The sequence below is a fragment of the Bidens hawaiensis genome, unplaced genomic scaffold (assembly GCF_021521415.1).
Source record: "Bidens hawaiensis isolate Kalapana, Puna unplaced genomic scaffold, B.hawaiensis_p1.1 tig00000978_1, whole genome shotgun sequence".
NCBI classification, from domain to species: Eukaryota; Viridiplantae; Streptophyta; class Magnoliopsida; order Asterales; family Asteraceae; genus Bidens; species Bidens hawaiensis.
The window spans coordinates 1072432-1088687 of NW_027491058.1; the positions used below are offsets into that span (position 1 = coordinate 1072432).

Here is a 16256-nt window from a genome sequence, read left to right on the forward strand (position 1 = left end):
ACGTTCATTTATCATGTTTGGTTAACCTATAGAAACAAAATGAATTATTTTATTTTGATTGTTAGCAAAAAAAACAAAACAAAAATGTATGAATGAAATAGAAATGATAAAAATACTCATATCTAAAAATTAAAAAAATTAAAAAATTGCAATGGCGATGGTGGTGTCGACGACGGTGACTGTTGGGTCCATATTTGGTGGTTTGTACTTAGTTATGTGTTTATTGGGCTGGGCTATGGGTTAGCTTTGTAAATCGAGAACTCTAAAGAGTTCTCGGTGGGCTTGTGATTAATATGGGCTTAGTTGTTTGGTTTCCCTATATATAGTTCATGTAATGTATAGGGTAAGGGTTGTTCACGAGAGCAGAGAGAGAGCAGAACTAGAGAGTTGTTCATTCCTATTATTATTATCGATCATTGTAAGTGCTTAAGCACCCAACGTATTCAATAATATACGTGTGTTTTGAAGCAATTCTGAGTTACCTTTTACTGTTCTTATTCATATTCTTGAATCACCGAGTGTTGGTATTACGCACCAATACTCGTTTTGTTGATATCATATTGTAGTGATCCAGATTCGGGACTTACAATTGGTATCAAAGCCTTGGACGAATTCAGGCTCTCGCTTAAAATTATGTCGGCTGCTCAAGTTTGAAGAACATATACTTGTATATGTTGGGTTTGGTGATCTACTAGTAGATTCACAAGCATCTGGGGCGATTGTGATGTTGTCACACCCTTAAAATCCACTAACGGAGTTTTACCGTCAGAGGGTGTGAACTAACAGGATCGGAATCATTAGTTATAATCAAACCATAAAAAACGTTTAAATGAAAATAAGTGCGGAAGCGTAAAACCATAGAAACAAATGTTACGTCACGCAGGACGATGTAAAATCAATGATAACAGTTAAAAGTAAGTTTGCATAGTTAAAAGTTTTTCAAGCAATGCATGTTCCTAAACCGCGCGCCCGCCTCGGCTACCTGAGAATAACATACTAAAAGTGTCAACACAAGGTTGGTGAGTTCACAAGTTTAAATAAAAATAAAGCGATTAGCGTTTGCGTTCAGCGTGTTGCGTTACAGCGTTTTGCGTTACAGCGTTTTGCGTTACAGCGTTTTGCGTTACCAGATAGTGTTATGTCAATTATATATCTATAGGTAGCTAGCCTATAAAGCAAGTATTACTAAGTGTTCGACACCAAAGCTGACTGTTTATCAAGTGCCTTGTCACCAGGTCATCCAGACCATGGTACGTGTTAGCCAAAATTACACCCGCTCGACCTCCAGTCGAGTTTAGCGTTGGGTGGGGTTTGTCAAACCCAGTAGTACTACTCAACAGTGACTCGCTATTCCAAATATTAACCGGTTCGATGTGTAGGACTTCAATTGTTTCGTTTGCCACTTAGCCTTTACAAGTGATATATAATTTACTAACAAAATCTTAAATGCGTTTATCGGAGTATGTTATCTCCCCCAAGTGAAAAGCGTTTAAAACAGTTTAAAGGGGTAAGTGAAACTCACTGTTTGCGAAGAATTTCCCAAATTAAATCACCAAGATGCGCGTCACAGAAAAACTCTCTCTAGCGTTCTAAAACAACAAAGAGATTTTTCTAAGTGTCGGAATATTATCGAGTCTCTAGACCCGGCACATAATACCTATGCACATAACATGTTTCGTGTTTCGTTTGTGAATCGTGTGTGACTTTAACAATGTATTTGTGATACGTTACATGTGTAAGCAATCATTTACGTGTCACGTATTCATAAAGTACATCACTATCAATTACTTCCCGTAAGGGCAATTTGGTCAACACATAACAATCAACTAGCAACTATTCCCCACGAGGGCAATTTGGTCAAATCATTACAATCGATTAGCTATTATTCCCCGCAAGGGCATTTTGGTCAAAACACGACATTTATCTTGCAATCATTCCCCTCAAGGGCAATTTGGTCAAAACACGATAATAAATTAGGAAGTATCATGTTTCATGCAATTTCACAAAACTCAGCAGCTAGTTTCACCGAGACAGAAATCCTACTTGAAATATTGTACTATTCCACCGATCATAGTATCTCAATTAATTCACCAAAAATCATCATAAAAGCATATATGTCTTAGGTTTCCAGAACATATTTTATTATATTTTTATTCCACATAGTTTTCTCACAATCATCAAATCATTACAGCAAACTCATAACAGTCAAATTCATGCGCAACAGAATGTTATTTGCAATTCCCGTTAAATGAAAAATCCAATAAATGCAAGACCACTTGGGTTAGGTTCCTAACTCAATGAGTCAACTTCCAGAAGTGGAACCGACCCAATTGGTCTCGTAGTTCATGAGATACAACATTTACAAAACAACCTAACAGCAGGTCTAACAGCTCAGCTTTGCACAACGTTTTTGTAAAATCATAAAAGTTAACTTCTACTTGTCCAAAAATTACAAGTTTATATTCTTTAGAAACTAGACTCAACCTAGTTTACTGTAGTATTAATAATCTCAACCAATTTTCATGTTTACACTTCGTTACAGTCACTTAAACATCAAATACACATTCTGTCCAGAAACTGTTTGCATCCAAACTCAACATATTAACAATCTATGAACTATCATGCATTCATATAACACTCTAGACTCCATAAACACCATCCATGCACATCAATTACACATTACATACATGATTAGGGTTTTTGTTTGAACTCAAATCAAAGACACAACAATCAACATGTAACAATATTCAATCTAGTTATCAAATCATTATCCAATCAACAACAAATCATATTAACTATATATACACATGAAATCGGCAGCTAGGGTTTGCAATTTAACCCAACAAACATCAAAATCAAGTAACAAGGATGTATAGGATAATCGATTATACCTTCCTAGCACCTAATTCTTCAATCAAAAGCTTGAATTGAGGGTTGTATGTGTGTGTGAAGGCGACGGCAGCCAAGGGGAGGGTGCTTGGGTTCCGATCGGGACATGTGGGGAAAAGAGAATAGGTTAGGGTTTAGTTATTAAGGATATATTTATAATAATAATAAGTTACACTCAAGTCCCTCCACTATCAATTGTTGTTTTTCTAACTTAACTAACTAGTTTACATCTTGAGTTAACGTTTATAACCATGTTATCACGTAACACATAAGTCTAACACATAATTATCACATAATTACTGTTTTGACGTTTTTCGTTTATTCATCAATCGTTTGCGTCAACTCATTTGCGTTTCAGTGCAATTCCCGAAAGACTACACATGTAGTAAGTGTTAAGCGTCATTTAAACCCTAGTTTAAATGTAATGAAGTGTGCGTTATAGATTCAGTGATCTTAAGTTTGAATTGACGGAGTTGAGTTAACGAAGTTAACCTGAAATTGACGATTGTCACAGATGTGTTTTCGTGTTTTGAGTTCTTTCACTTAAAATTATGTCGGCAATTCCAAGTTGGAGGGGCATGTATTCTCATATGTGTTTGGTCCTGTTAACCACTAGTGGTCATACGGGATAACCATTTACCTGAAAACTGAAGAGTGACCAGGGTGACTGAGTTCTTAACATGTGTCTTCTGTAACTTTCTGGGAAGTGATATCATCATTCAGTTAACAGATTTTTAGAAGCTTCATAATATTTTCAAGTGAAAATTTATCCAACCTTTGGAAAGTGATAGATAAATTGTTTCTGTGTGCCTAACGGGTGAAGTTATTAAGCCTAAAAGGCTCTAGAACAGTCATTGATATTGTATAGTAGCTTTCCATGATGCGTAAAAGTTGAAGTAATATAAACTAAATTTGCTAAACTTATGGTGGAGAGTCATTTTTAAGAAATGTGCATGTCTCCATATACATCTCTCCAAATGATAGGCAGAAAAGCAATTACCCAGTCATACACGAGCCCGTTAGTGTCTTGATCACCAAAAATATTATGTTTCTAAGTTTTTGCTGAAAAAAAAAGGAAAAAAAGAGAAAAATATATATATATATATATAATAAAATAAAAAAATTATTGTGATACAAAAATAAAAATTCGTATTTCAAAAGCTTAAAGGGTCAAACTAGAACTACAGAGATGGGGGCACAAAAATAAGTCATGTCATGTCTCGAATGAAAGGCATGTAAGTCCGGATGGCTTGTAAGTCCAACATTCAACCTTAAAGCTTAAATTATTGTTTGTTTATCTATAAAAATCTTTTGATCAAGCACTAGGGGGTTGGAGTCAAATTGGGGTGATCTGGGGAAAGCCAAATATGCTTTGAGAAGAGATAGGAGCCATTACAGGTCCATGAGTGATGTCCATCTAAGCTTTATGCCGAACCGAACCTTAATCATATCACTGATGCAATGAAAATCATGCTAAGTATGTTATACCTGCTATCAACCTGTCTCTTTATGTCATAATAACGCTGAACATGAATATTTGTGAAAGCATCTTAAACAACATGATTCCATGTTCGGATCTTCTCATAAAAGGCGGCGTTTTTATCAAAACTAAAATTTGATCCCTAATTTTGCTAAATTACTAGAAGACCGGGTGATTAAATTAGTTTTATTTGTTGTTTTTAGTTTTATTTTATTTTATTTATTTTACTTTTACTTCTTGATTACTCTTGTCGAAACAAATGTGTTAAGAAATTTTTTGGGAGTTTTCAGCTCATGAAATATGATATTGGTTATCGTGTTATAGTTGGTTTAGCTGGTATGATCTCATTTCAAGTCTTTTCAAGAAAATTAAAAAAAAAAAAACATAAAAATTTCAAAAATATGTCTGTCTTATTTTGTTTTATTTAAATTGTTTTCAAAAATACTTTGGTTGATCTTTCTATCAAAGTTGATTGTTCCTTCAAGACTGATTTCTTGCAACGGAAGCTTATGAAGTATCTAATATTCAAATTGGATGATGCTATCAAAAAGGGGGAGATGGTAGAATATTGGATGCAGATGCTGAAGTTGCTGATCATGTTCAAGGGGAGATGGTAGAGTATTGGATGCAGATGCTGAAGTTGCTGATCACTGAAGTTGTTGATTATGTTCTATTAAAGATTCTGAAGATCTTGAAAGCATCAGTCTAAGGGCAAGATTGTTGGGTCATAAATTGGTTAGACTGACGCATATCAAAAGGCCTCGACATGATCAAGACTAAATTAATGCAAACGAAGACGAGTTGAAGAATTACATTGGTGCAATACCGAAATCGCTATGGATTTCGATTAGGCTACTCTGAAGTGAAATAAACAAGAACGAAGCTACAAACCAAGGGGGAGATTGTTGGGTCCATATTTGGTGGTTTGTACTTAGTTATGTGTTTATTGGGTTTAGTGTTGGGCTATGTATGTAAACCAAGATCACTAAGGGATCTCGGTGGGCTTTGGGCTTTACTTTGGGCCTGATTGTTAGCTTCCCTATATATAGAGAATACATGTATAGGGTTTAGGGTTGCTAGTTGTTCATTCTAATCATTGTGTTGGAGTATTGTAAGTGCTTAAGCACCGGAATTTATTTAATACTATATGTGTGTTTTGAAGCAATTCCGTGTTAATTACTTGTTCTTATTAGTGTTCTTGAATCACCGAGTGTTGGTATTCCGCACCAATACTCGTTTGGTGGATATCATATTGTAGTGAACCAGATTCGGGACTTACAGTGACGGTGGCGAGGACGGTAGTGGTGACGATGATGGTGGCGGTTACGCAACAACAGTCATGGTGGCGGTGGTGATATGGAAGTGACGGTGGTGACGGCGACAACGGTGGTGATGGTGGCGACGAAAACGGTGGTGGTGAGATGGTGGCGGTGGTGATGGTGGTATGGCATTGGTGGTGGCAGCAACCGCGGTGGTTATGTGGTGGTGGTTCTTAGGTGACGTTATATAGAGAGTAAAGTGCAAGATGAATGAAAAAAAAGGTAGAAATGAATGAGATTCTTTATGTAATTGTTGATTATATTCCTCTAACCAATTGACCAAACATCTTTTTTTTTTTTGACAAAATTACTAAAATATGCCATTTGAGGAGAGATAGTCTTATAATAGGTCACAAGTTTCAAAAATTCCAATAATAATCCACCGAATGGTGGCGGCGGTGGTGGTGGTGAATCAATATGTGGAATGAGGTGGATTGAACTTTTTTCTAAACCTTACGGTGGAGACTGTTTTGGTATCAAAACTCACGAGATGGATCAAACAGATTTCTTTTGAAATCTCACTTGTGGGGTTCCGCATCTTTACACGTGCAATAGCTTTATTGGTGGACAAAAACTATTGGCGAAAAACCAAATGTCACGGCAGAGATGAATTTTGGTGAATTAGTATTGGAATTTTTGAACTTGTAGCTTATTTTGAGACCCTCTCTCATCAAGTAACTATTTTTGAGATTTTTCCCTCTTCTTTTCATTCTCTCACAATTGCTCATTCCATTCTCTCACAATTACTCATTCCATTTTCTCAATCAATCATACCTACCAAACACAGCCTTTATAAAAAACTTTGCTGTTCTTTTGTAATACTTTTGAAAAATAAAAAATAAAAATAAAAAATTGTAAAGCACATGTGATCTGATGCTAGACTTTAAAGTGTAATTCTATCACCGGATTAAAACAGGCACGTGGAATAATCAAAACTATTCATTATGCCAAGTGTCACCAGATCTTAACAAGTGAAATCTATCACGCACCGACTTCCACGAGGACATTTCAATCCAACTCTTCGAACATGATTCTTCAATAATAATCAATAAACAAAACATGCGGAATAACATCATTACTCAAGTTCATCGGAAGACTATTCTGTACCTGTTCTCTTTATCCCTTTTGATATTACTACTATCAGAATGTGGTGGTGCACTAGATACAGTCTATGCAAATCAAGTATTCAAAGATGGTGAAACCATTGTTTCTTCTGGGAGTACGTTCGAACTGGGATTCTTTAGCACCCGAATGTCCAAGAACCGATACTTGGGGATATGGTACAAAAAGATATCACTCTGTACTGTTGTTTGGGTTGCTAACAGGGACACACCCATTACCCACAACTCGGGTATGTTCAAGCTTAGTAGTGATGGAAACCTGGAGATTCTGAGTGGCAGCAATACCATGGTTTGGTCATCCGAATCAACGGTATCTCGGGGCAGTAATAGTTCAGTGTTGCGGCTTCTGGATTCTGGAAATCTGGTTGTGTCTGAGATGGATAATTACAAAAATATTATTTGGCAAAGTTTTGATCATCCTGGAGACACGCTTCTGCCCGGAATGAAAATCCGGTAGGACTTGATAACAGGAATAGGGCCAACGATGGAATGGAATTCTTGGAAGAGTCCTGATGATCCATCTACGGGTGTGTATACAAATATATTAGACACTAATGGATATCCGCAAATACTCGGGTTGCGGGGTCAAGTTGTAATATCAAGACTTGGACCATGGAATGGTCTCGGGTATAGTGGCCTTCCTATTGATAAAGAAAATCCAATCTACAACGCCGAGTTTGTTGTTAATGAGAGGGAAATATATTGTTCGTATGAGCTTAAAAGTTCGCTTGTTCAACGGATAATTTTAACATCGGATGGCCGGACACGCATGATGCATTGGATCGAGCGATCCCAAGAGTGGATTGTGTATGGAGATCTTAAAGTAGATAACTGTGATCTTTTTGCGGTCTGTGGTCCTTATGGAAGCTGCAGCATTAACAAGCGTCCGCCGTGTACTTGTTTGCCAGGTTTTGAACCAACCAGTCCAGAAGAGTGGGATGTGTCTGATTGGTCAGGTGGGTGTAAACGCAAAACGCCTTTGACTTGTGGAGATGTGAATGCGGATAGGTTTCGCAAAATTACAGGAGTCAAAGTACCAGATACACGAAGGGCGTGGTATAATGTGAGCATGACCCTTGAAGAATGTGAAATGGCTTGCAGAATGAAATGCAATTGTACGGCTTATGCAAATTTAGATATCAGTAGCGGCGGAAGTGGATGTTTGATATGGTTTGATGAGTTAATGGATATACGAGAATATGATGCAGATGATCATATTTACATAAGGATGGCTGCCTCTGACTTAGCAGGTACACTTGTTTCTTCATTACCTTTGATCTTTGCCTACTAAAACTAGCTGACTGTTATTGCTTGCTAATAGAAGGTCAGCAGATCGACCCCAACAAAAAGAAAAGAGTTGTCACCAGTGTCTTATCATTTTCATCAGCTGCACTGCTTCTGTGTGCGGGAGCTTATGCCTATAGAAAGAGAAAGAACACGCTTCAAGTGAAAGATCAAGGTAACCCAAATGAACCATTTATGCATGTTTCTAATAGTACGGCGTTTACTATTCATGTATTGTAGAGTAATTGGGTATATCTTTTTAGGGGACTTCGAATATGCCCTTGATAAAAAGAATACAAGTGTCCAGACACAACTCCTTGGTGATATACCATTCATTTGCCTATATAAAGTAATAAAAGCAACAAATAACTTCAGTGTATCCAATAAGATTGGTGAAGGTGGTTTTGGTTCCGTTTACAAGGTAATTTGTTGATTTTTATTTAAAAGAATTTTAAGCATACGGAAAATTGTACTGAAAATGTAAGTTAAACTTTGATCTTTTAGGGTGTGTTGGAAGACGGGCAAGAGGTGGCTGTGAAACGACTCTCAGGCACATCTCAACAAGGGATTGAAGAATTCAGGAATGAACTCATCTCTATTTCTAAGCTTCAGCACAGGAATCTTGTGAAGCTACTTGGATACTGCATCCATGGGAATGAAATGATTTTGATTTATGAGTACATGGTTAACAAATGCTTGGACTCAATTATCTTTGGTATGGATGTCTTTATTTTGTAGCATTTATTACCAGATTGACACATCAATAGCACATAAGTAATATTTCCAATTGCACAGATGAAACAAGAAGTTCAATGCTTGATTGGCCTCAACGCTTTGGTATCATACATGGAATAGCTCGAGGCATTCTTTATCTACATCAAGATTCCCGCGTTCAAATTATCCACCGAGATCTCAAGGCAGGTAATATTTTGCTAGATGATGACATGAATCCAAAGATATCTGATTTCGGCCTTGCTAGAAAGTTTGTAGGACATGATAGCATTGGCAAGACAAAGAAAGTGGTTGGGACATAGTAAGAACCTTCAAAATGTGATCAATATATTACTAATAAAAACTTTCTCTAAAGAAAATGCAACTAATCTGTTTTTATTTTCATCATCCACGATGCTGCAGTGGCTATATTTCTCCTGAGTACGCAGTACACGGGCGTTTCTCTATAAAGTCCGACGTATTTAGTTTTGGTGTTTTGGTGTTGGAGATAGTGAGTGGTAAGAAAAATAAAGAATTCTCTCATGTAGATCATAGTGACAACCTTCTTGGACATGTAAGTTAATTTGCTGGCCTAAAATTAATTTCAATATCGCAATTAATGCTTCTTTAAAACAACACCCTTTACTACAATATGAATTCTGGACTGATGTAGGCATGGAGACTTTATAAACAAGGCAGGTCTATTGAACTTATTAATACATCTTTGCATGCCTCATGTGTGGTCCATGAAGTAATACGATCAATACACGTGGCACTATTATGCGTGCAACATCATGCAAAAGATAGGCCAACAATGTTATCAGTGCTTCTAATGCTTGTTAGTGAAAGTGATTTGCCTCCACCAAAACAGCCTGCTTTTTTCACAGAAAAGGAGAGTACCAGTAAACTTGAATCTGATTCTTCACTTGATGAGTACACGATAACACTATTGTATCCTCGGTCGTAAGAAGATGTGTAATCATCAAAATGCATAAAAAGGCCTAAGGTATGCTTCTTCCTCCAACATGAAATGTATAACTCATCCATAACACATCTAAAATGCATATTCTCGTGTTCTTAGTCTATGTGCTTCACTGATATTTAAAACTGATTATGCATATTCATGAAATGTATAATTCATCCTTCACACACTGAAAATGCATATTCTCATGTTCTTAATCTCTGTGCTTCACTGATATTTAAAACTGATAATGGAAGAGAAAATGCTTACCTTCACATATGATGTGTCCTAAACAAGTCAATTACCGGGTCGTGGTTGATTATGAATCTACTTAAATTTGGTTTAACTACTAGATAGCAGGTTTCACTACCAGAAAGTTGAGTTTTAGTGCTAAGAAAAACCTTTAAGAAAATACAATATTTCAGACTTGTTTAACCTATGTGACCATGTTTGGGACATGAATCACCAAGATGACGGGGTTCGGTTTGGACTAGGTAGCAGCAAGAGTAGCATCGGTTGTAACCCGACTCGCATCAGGAGGGCAGTAGTAGTTTTGCCAGGCGTTGTGATTCAATAGCCACATCTAAATCCTTACTCAGGAGGTCATTTGTGATATGGTAAATATGATGTTGGTGCAACGTGTACCACGGAACGGAAACTTGATACAGATTCTGTACAATATTGTGTTCTTAACCTAGCTTAATCATGGTTCATAAATGATTGATATCACCATAATGATTGGTTTATAATTTTCGTGAAATTGTGATTAGCTGCAATGATTATATATTGACCTTGTAGTAAATTTTGGGAAATTGGTGACCAAATTGTTTGTATTGGAAAGTCTAATACTGCGGCACTGAAATGATTTCCAATCAAAACAATATAGGCAAAATAACATATACGAACTAAATTTGCTGTCAAAGGTGCAAGATTAGGTTAAAACTCAATAAATTGTGATTTTTATATATTATTTGTAACAGCAAAGGCCCGGATGCCTGTGATCACTTTGTTAAAGAGATCACTCTTTCATGCGAAATACAAAACGTAATGACGCGGCTGACCAACACAGAAGGAAACCACAACTAGGAAAACCCCAGCTCAACCTCATGGAATGATTAGGGGGATTACAATAAGTTAATTAAAATAAATTTATCATGATCAAAGTTCAAGAGACTTTTTTTTGGCAATTTTCGATAACACATGTAAGGCGCAAGTTAATTGGAAGCAAAAGACTGATAATACATGTTGGTTTATGTGTTTTAGTTGTCTTGTTTAGCTGGCTGGCCGAAGCAGAAGTAGACATTTTTAAAGTATCAGAAAAGAAAGAAAAGCAGCGATTGAAGTGGGTGAGCTATAGCAAAGCCGGCTCTAAGGGAGGGTCGGGTGGTCGATGGACCCCGGCCCGACACCTCAATAGGCCTGGATTTCTGTAAAAAAAATTATATATATATTTTTATGAAAAAAAATATGTTATATAATTTTTACACTCTTGGTTTAGTGGTAAAAGGGTATGACTTTCAACCAAAATGTTGAGTGTTCTAACCTCAGTTGAGACATTTTAACCCTATTATTATAGAAATAAAAAAAATACACAATAAGCCCATAAAAATTACAGGCTTAAGTCATAGCAAAATAAGCCCATAAAAATTAAATTATAACAAAATAAGCCCATAAAGGTTAAATTGTTTAAACCCAACAAGATACCTCTTCTTACTTAAGGGCTTAAGGCCCAAAAAAATTTTTGCCTTCGGTACAAAAATTTTAACCGTATTCGGAGTCGGCGTGAGTTATAGCTATCATGAATAGATTCAAGGATGTTTTGGTTTAAACCTGTATAAACCATATTGGGTTTATCAAATTGTAATAATCAAGTTTTGTGAATTTTTTTTATAATAAATCTTTGGGAATTAACCAATTTTGCGTGTTTGGTTTTAAATATGTTACCAATTGGATTTTTAAATTGGTATTAGAGCCAAGATCAAGAAGTCATTATCGATTGAGACCATGTAATCGATAAGCCATCATCATCAAATGAGCCATTGCTGACCAATTAAGGGGTTCGATCGAAGGCATGTTATGGGCCCGTGACGAAATTAAAGCAAAAAAGACAATTAAAAACCAGAATACCTCGTGTAAAACCAAACAAAGACAAATGAAAACAAAAACACCAAAAATAGCACTTTGTGCATTAGTTCCGCCGTATTTTGATCGATGTGGAAATGTCAATCAAATACATTTATAAAGCTCGGTTCTTAGCTACCTTTACTAGTAAGGGTAAGTAAGATCATTTTTACAGGAAATTAGTAGAAAATGCTATTTTATGAATTATAACTTAATTAAACTAAACGGGACAATCGATGTCACTGATATGCTATTTTATTGCTTCAAGGACATCACAGTTAGTCTTTTGTACACTTATTCACTGTAGTATATGATGGTAATTTGAGCATTTCTTGTTACGGTAGTCTAGATGTTCATTGGAGCTTGATTTGGTAGAGCCGTTTGTTCTTTCTTCTATACTCGTTTAAATTTTGTTGTCATTCTATTGCAGGCAGTTTTTACCTATCTGAGAAACAGAAGATAGTTTTCGTTTTGATAGCTCTGCGGTTTTGTGCCTCAATCAAAAGTCTTATGAATGGATTCCTCTTTGATGATGGACCATATAGAACTTGTACCCATTGGGCCACAGCCTACAAGTTGTGAAAGTGTGATAATTTGTTAGCTAAGGGTGGAGGTTTAACTTATAGTCCAAATATTATGCTAACGAGTAAACACTTATAGTTGGTCCAGTTGGATAGGTGATGTTACCATTTCTGTCTCTTAGGATACACTTCGAATGGAAGTTGAACATCGATTTCTGCAGTAATCCTGTTTTCACTACATTGATTCTGGAATTCTGTATTGTTAATAAGACTTATCTTTCCAAAATCTTGGTTTTCTACTGTGAAAGAGTGTAGTCATGACTCATGAGTCATGGTGAATTGATAATAATATTGGGATTTTATTATGTGGTGGGATGAAATCTGAAACACTATAATGCCACAGCCCTTAAATGTCAACATTCCAATGTAGTTAGTGGCATGCAGGAGTTCGACTCTGTAAAGTAGAAGTCACCTTTGATTTGATGTTATTGAAGAACATAATAAGCAATAGGATGCAAAAAATTGTTTTTTACTCTCTTCAAAGGTTGTACAGGTGAGTTGGCAAGGCGGGGCTTTGCTCATATAATCATAAAATGATAAAAATATGAAATAAGTGGAACACCATTTCTGTGTTACTGGTTGCTTTGCTGTTGAGGGTTTACTTGTGAGTTTGCAGAAGGTTTTGCACGATCACATTCAATTGTATAAGTTGTAACCATAGTGAGTAATGCAAGTATAGTTTTCCTATATACGCTCGTGACAGTTCCATGTAGCAAAGAAGAGCACTTAGTTGTAGTTTCATATTTTCGTATATGTGACTGACTGTTAATTTGGATCCTAATTTGTCTGTAACATATGGTGTGCTTTGGCCTGTGTGGAAAATTGTATCGTGCAAATTTCTGGGCTATGAAGGTAATTTATATTGAAAATTTGCTAAAATTGGTTAGTGTATGGATTTATAGCTGTACATGGTATAAAATTTGCCTTCCTAAAACACTAGGCGTACTAGCTGGAAGGATGCCTATAACTTGTTACTGTTGGAAGATGAATTGTTCAATTTTCTAGCCCTCCACGGAAATAAAGTGGTCAAGAATCAGGACTCTCATCCATCTATCCTTCACATGTGTCTGTATAAATATGTGTGTGTGTATGTATATGTATGTATTGTCATGGATATCAGTGACGAGTAACATTTGTAGTCTAGTTGTTTCAGAGACAATGAATATCTCTTGTCTTATATTTATAACATGCAATCAGTTGTTTCTACAAAAGCTACCATCTATATTGTGACAAGTTCTATTGTTCTAGTCCTTGAGAGTGCTGGATTTGCAGTGTTTGTAGATATGGATCGGCATTTCTTCTGGTATGCTATATATTGATGCTTTCATTTGACTTTGCATTTATTTTAAGTACTCCTTGCATATAATTTCTCATATTTAATAATCATCTTGAAACAGCAGCATTATTTTACTCGAATAATGTTTGACTTGTAGTAGTTTGATGCAAATGTTTCAGCAATTAGTTAAATATTCTTAAGTGCTCACTAATTATTACATAGTTATTTGACTGAAAGTAAAACACTTCTATCGAACTACTGTCAAGTCAAGCATTGTAGCTATTGTGGGAACTTTAAAGAGAGTATTTTTAGATACCGGAAGCAACTAGTAATCAAACACTTCAAGTAAACTTTGCATACTTTGGTCTTATAGTTTTAGTCTCTTGAATGTTGTTTTTTGTTCTTTTTTCCCCTTCTCAATACATCGACCAGCTTCTTTACTGTTGTTAGATATTAATTCTGTGATTTTTCCTAAGAGACTTCATATTATGTTCATACAGCTACTTTTACGAATGCTATCATGACAAGGTTGGTTGTGAAATAGTAAGCAACATAAACAAGAGCACATGTTGGGGCCCAGTGCCACCGTTGGATGATGGGTGATTATGCCACCTTGTTGCAGTGCATAGAGAGCACAGGTTCTATATAAGTTCCAACTTGTCAAATGAACCTAAGCATTTCGGTAGAAACTAGTTTATCTTCATGTTCTATGTTATCTATTAAAGTATTAGGATCCATGCATATGGTGGATTTCAAACACATGATCTTTGCTTTCATATCATACTAGAGTTGGTGAAAAATATTACTGTGAAGTTGCTAGAAATGTTCTTTAGATGCTTGATTAGCTATTTGATTTCTTCAAATAACTTGAATGAAAATTTGTAGACTAGTCACGTGTGTTGTGTGTATTGATACATACACCGAAAAGGGTCGATTTTATGAACTTATTCGTCTGGTAATTTTAGACACCTTACAATGCACTTAACATCAATAGGTAGTTTTTACAGTTACTGTGAGGTTCATTCAAATGTTGCTTACTGTGTTGAAAATGCCTCTAAGGTGAATGTTGGTTGCCATCTTTCTTAGTTTCTGAGATACTTTTTTCTTATTTGTGCAGAATTATTTCAAAAACAGAGTGAGATCAAGTTCTTTCAAATAGGATGGAGCATAGACACATGTCTAATCAACTCATGATACCAGAGCATTACCAACACGGAAACAATCATCCTCCTGTTGAACAGCCTTTCATCCCTACGGGTAACTTATTCTTGTTCATATAAATTTTTATTTTCATTAAAGTAACTTCCCATGTTTATTTGGTAGATATAAGCATTTCTGAGCCTTACTGGTAGCTTGTAGAGGTTGCATTTTGTTGAGGAGGGGTGGTGGGGTCAGTCAACGAGCCAAATTGGGTTATATTATTTTATTTAATGTCTTCAATAAATTAACCATGCATCTTTTGCAGGGGGTGTGGGCATGGAGAATGGTCACTTTGTCACTCCAATGGATCATCAAATAAGAGGTCGACACCATTCAAATTCTCATTGGAGTTCATCTGGTTCTCATGTGCCGATTCAAGAACCTGCTGTGGATGGTTTTAGTTGGCCTCCACGTAGGGGATCTAATCTCTCGATCAATGGTCAGGATTCGATGAGGAATGTTAGAAGAAGATATGGACCCGAGTTGGAACCTTGTGTGACCAGAGCTCATGTGCCCAGCTATGGTTCCTGGGATTACCAACCGACAACACACTCTGCAAAACTACTCTGTCCCTGTCCACCCTGTCAATCTAAGTGCTAGTGGAATACTGTTCCTTATGCTGCTTCATATCACCAAAGGACCTCACATGCAGGTAAATAATTTTTTAATTTATAAAGAATTTTTGAACTTTTGGTTCCATGAATAAAAAGATGATGAGTAGGCTAGAGGTCGCAGTATTAGCAGGGTATAGGTCAAAACTGGCCGGGTCGGGTTGACCCACCCAGCTTTTTGTCGTTTCTTACACTTTTTATAGATGCTTTAACTTGTTGGCAATAAAAATACGGGTGTAAACGAGCCGATCTCAAGCTGCTTGAGCTCGGCTTGGTTCGAGTCTTATTTCTAAAGCTTAAACTTGGCTCGTTTATTAATTGTTAATTAATTTTTTTTGCATTTATAATTTATTTTTTTATACATAGCTTAGTTATAAGTTTTATACATAATATATATTTAAGTGTATATTAATAAGTATTATAAATATTAATTTTTTATATTAAATAGAAGTTATATAAATATTAGGCTCGTTTAGGCCCCCATGCCGACTTGCGCTCAATTCAAGCATTTAATGGCCTGCGACGTGAAACTAGTCAGGTCGATGCTGGAGAGAGTTCTTCCTCACATTTCCCATTTTCAGCCCACCAATGATGGACACAATCATCATCATCAAAGACCAACACCTTTTTACAGACACAATTATCCCCTTTAGTCATAGCACGTGGAATAGACATTATTATCTATCAAAATATCTTTCTCAC

At 36.2% G+C, this 16256-nt stretch overlaps 1 long non-coding RNA gene and 1 pseudogene across 2 annotated transcripts; both read left to right on the forward strand.

Annotated features, from left to right (window-relative positions):
* The first annotated feature begins 6747 nt into the window (after positions 1 to 6747).
* Positions 6748 to 10069, forward strand: LOC143550273 (G-type lectin S-receptor-like serine/threonine-protein kinase At4g27290; annotated as a pseudogene). The gene is made up of 7 exons (XR_013138298.1): positions 6748 to 8059; positions 8134 to 8268; positions 8357 to 8514; positions 8598 to 8808; positions 8889 to 9126; positions 9228 to 9378; positions 9478 to 10069. The product of XR_013138298.1 is annotated as a G-type lectin S-receptor-like serine/threonine-protein kinase At4g27290 (transcript).
* Positions 10070 to 13343: 3274 nt separating this feature from the next.
* LOC143549750 (uncharacterized) lies at positions 13344 to 15295 on the forward strand. The gene is made up of 3 exons (XR_013138190.1): positions 13344 to 13770; positions 14244 to 15000; positions 15209 to 15295. It is a non-coding gene; the product is annotated as an uncharacterized LOC143549750 (long non-coding RNA).
* The last annotated feature ends 961 nt before the right edge of the window (positions 15296 to 16256 follow it).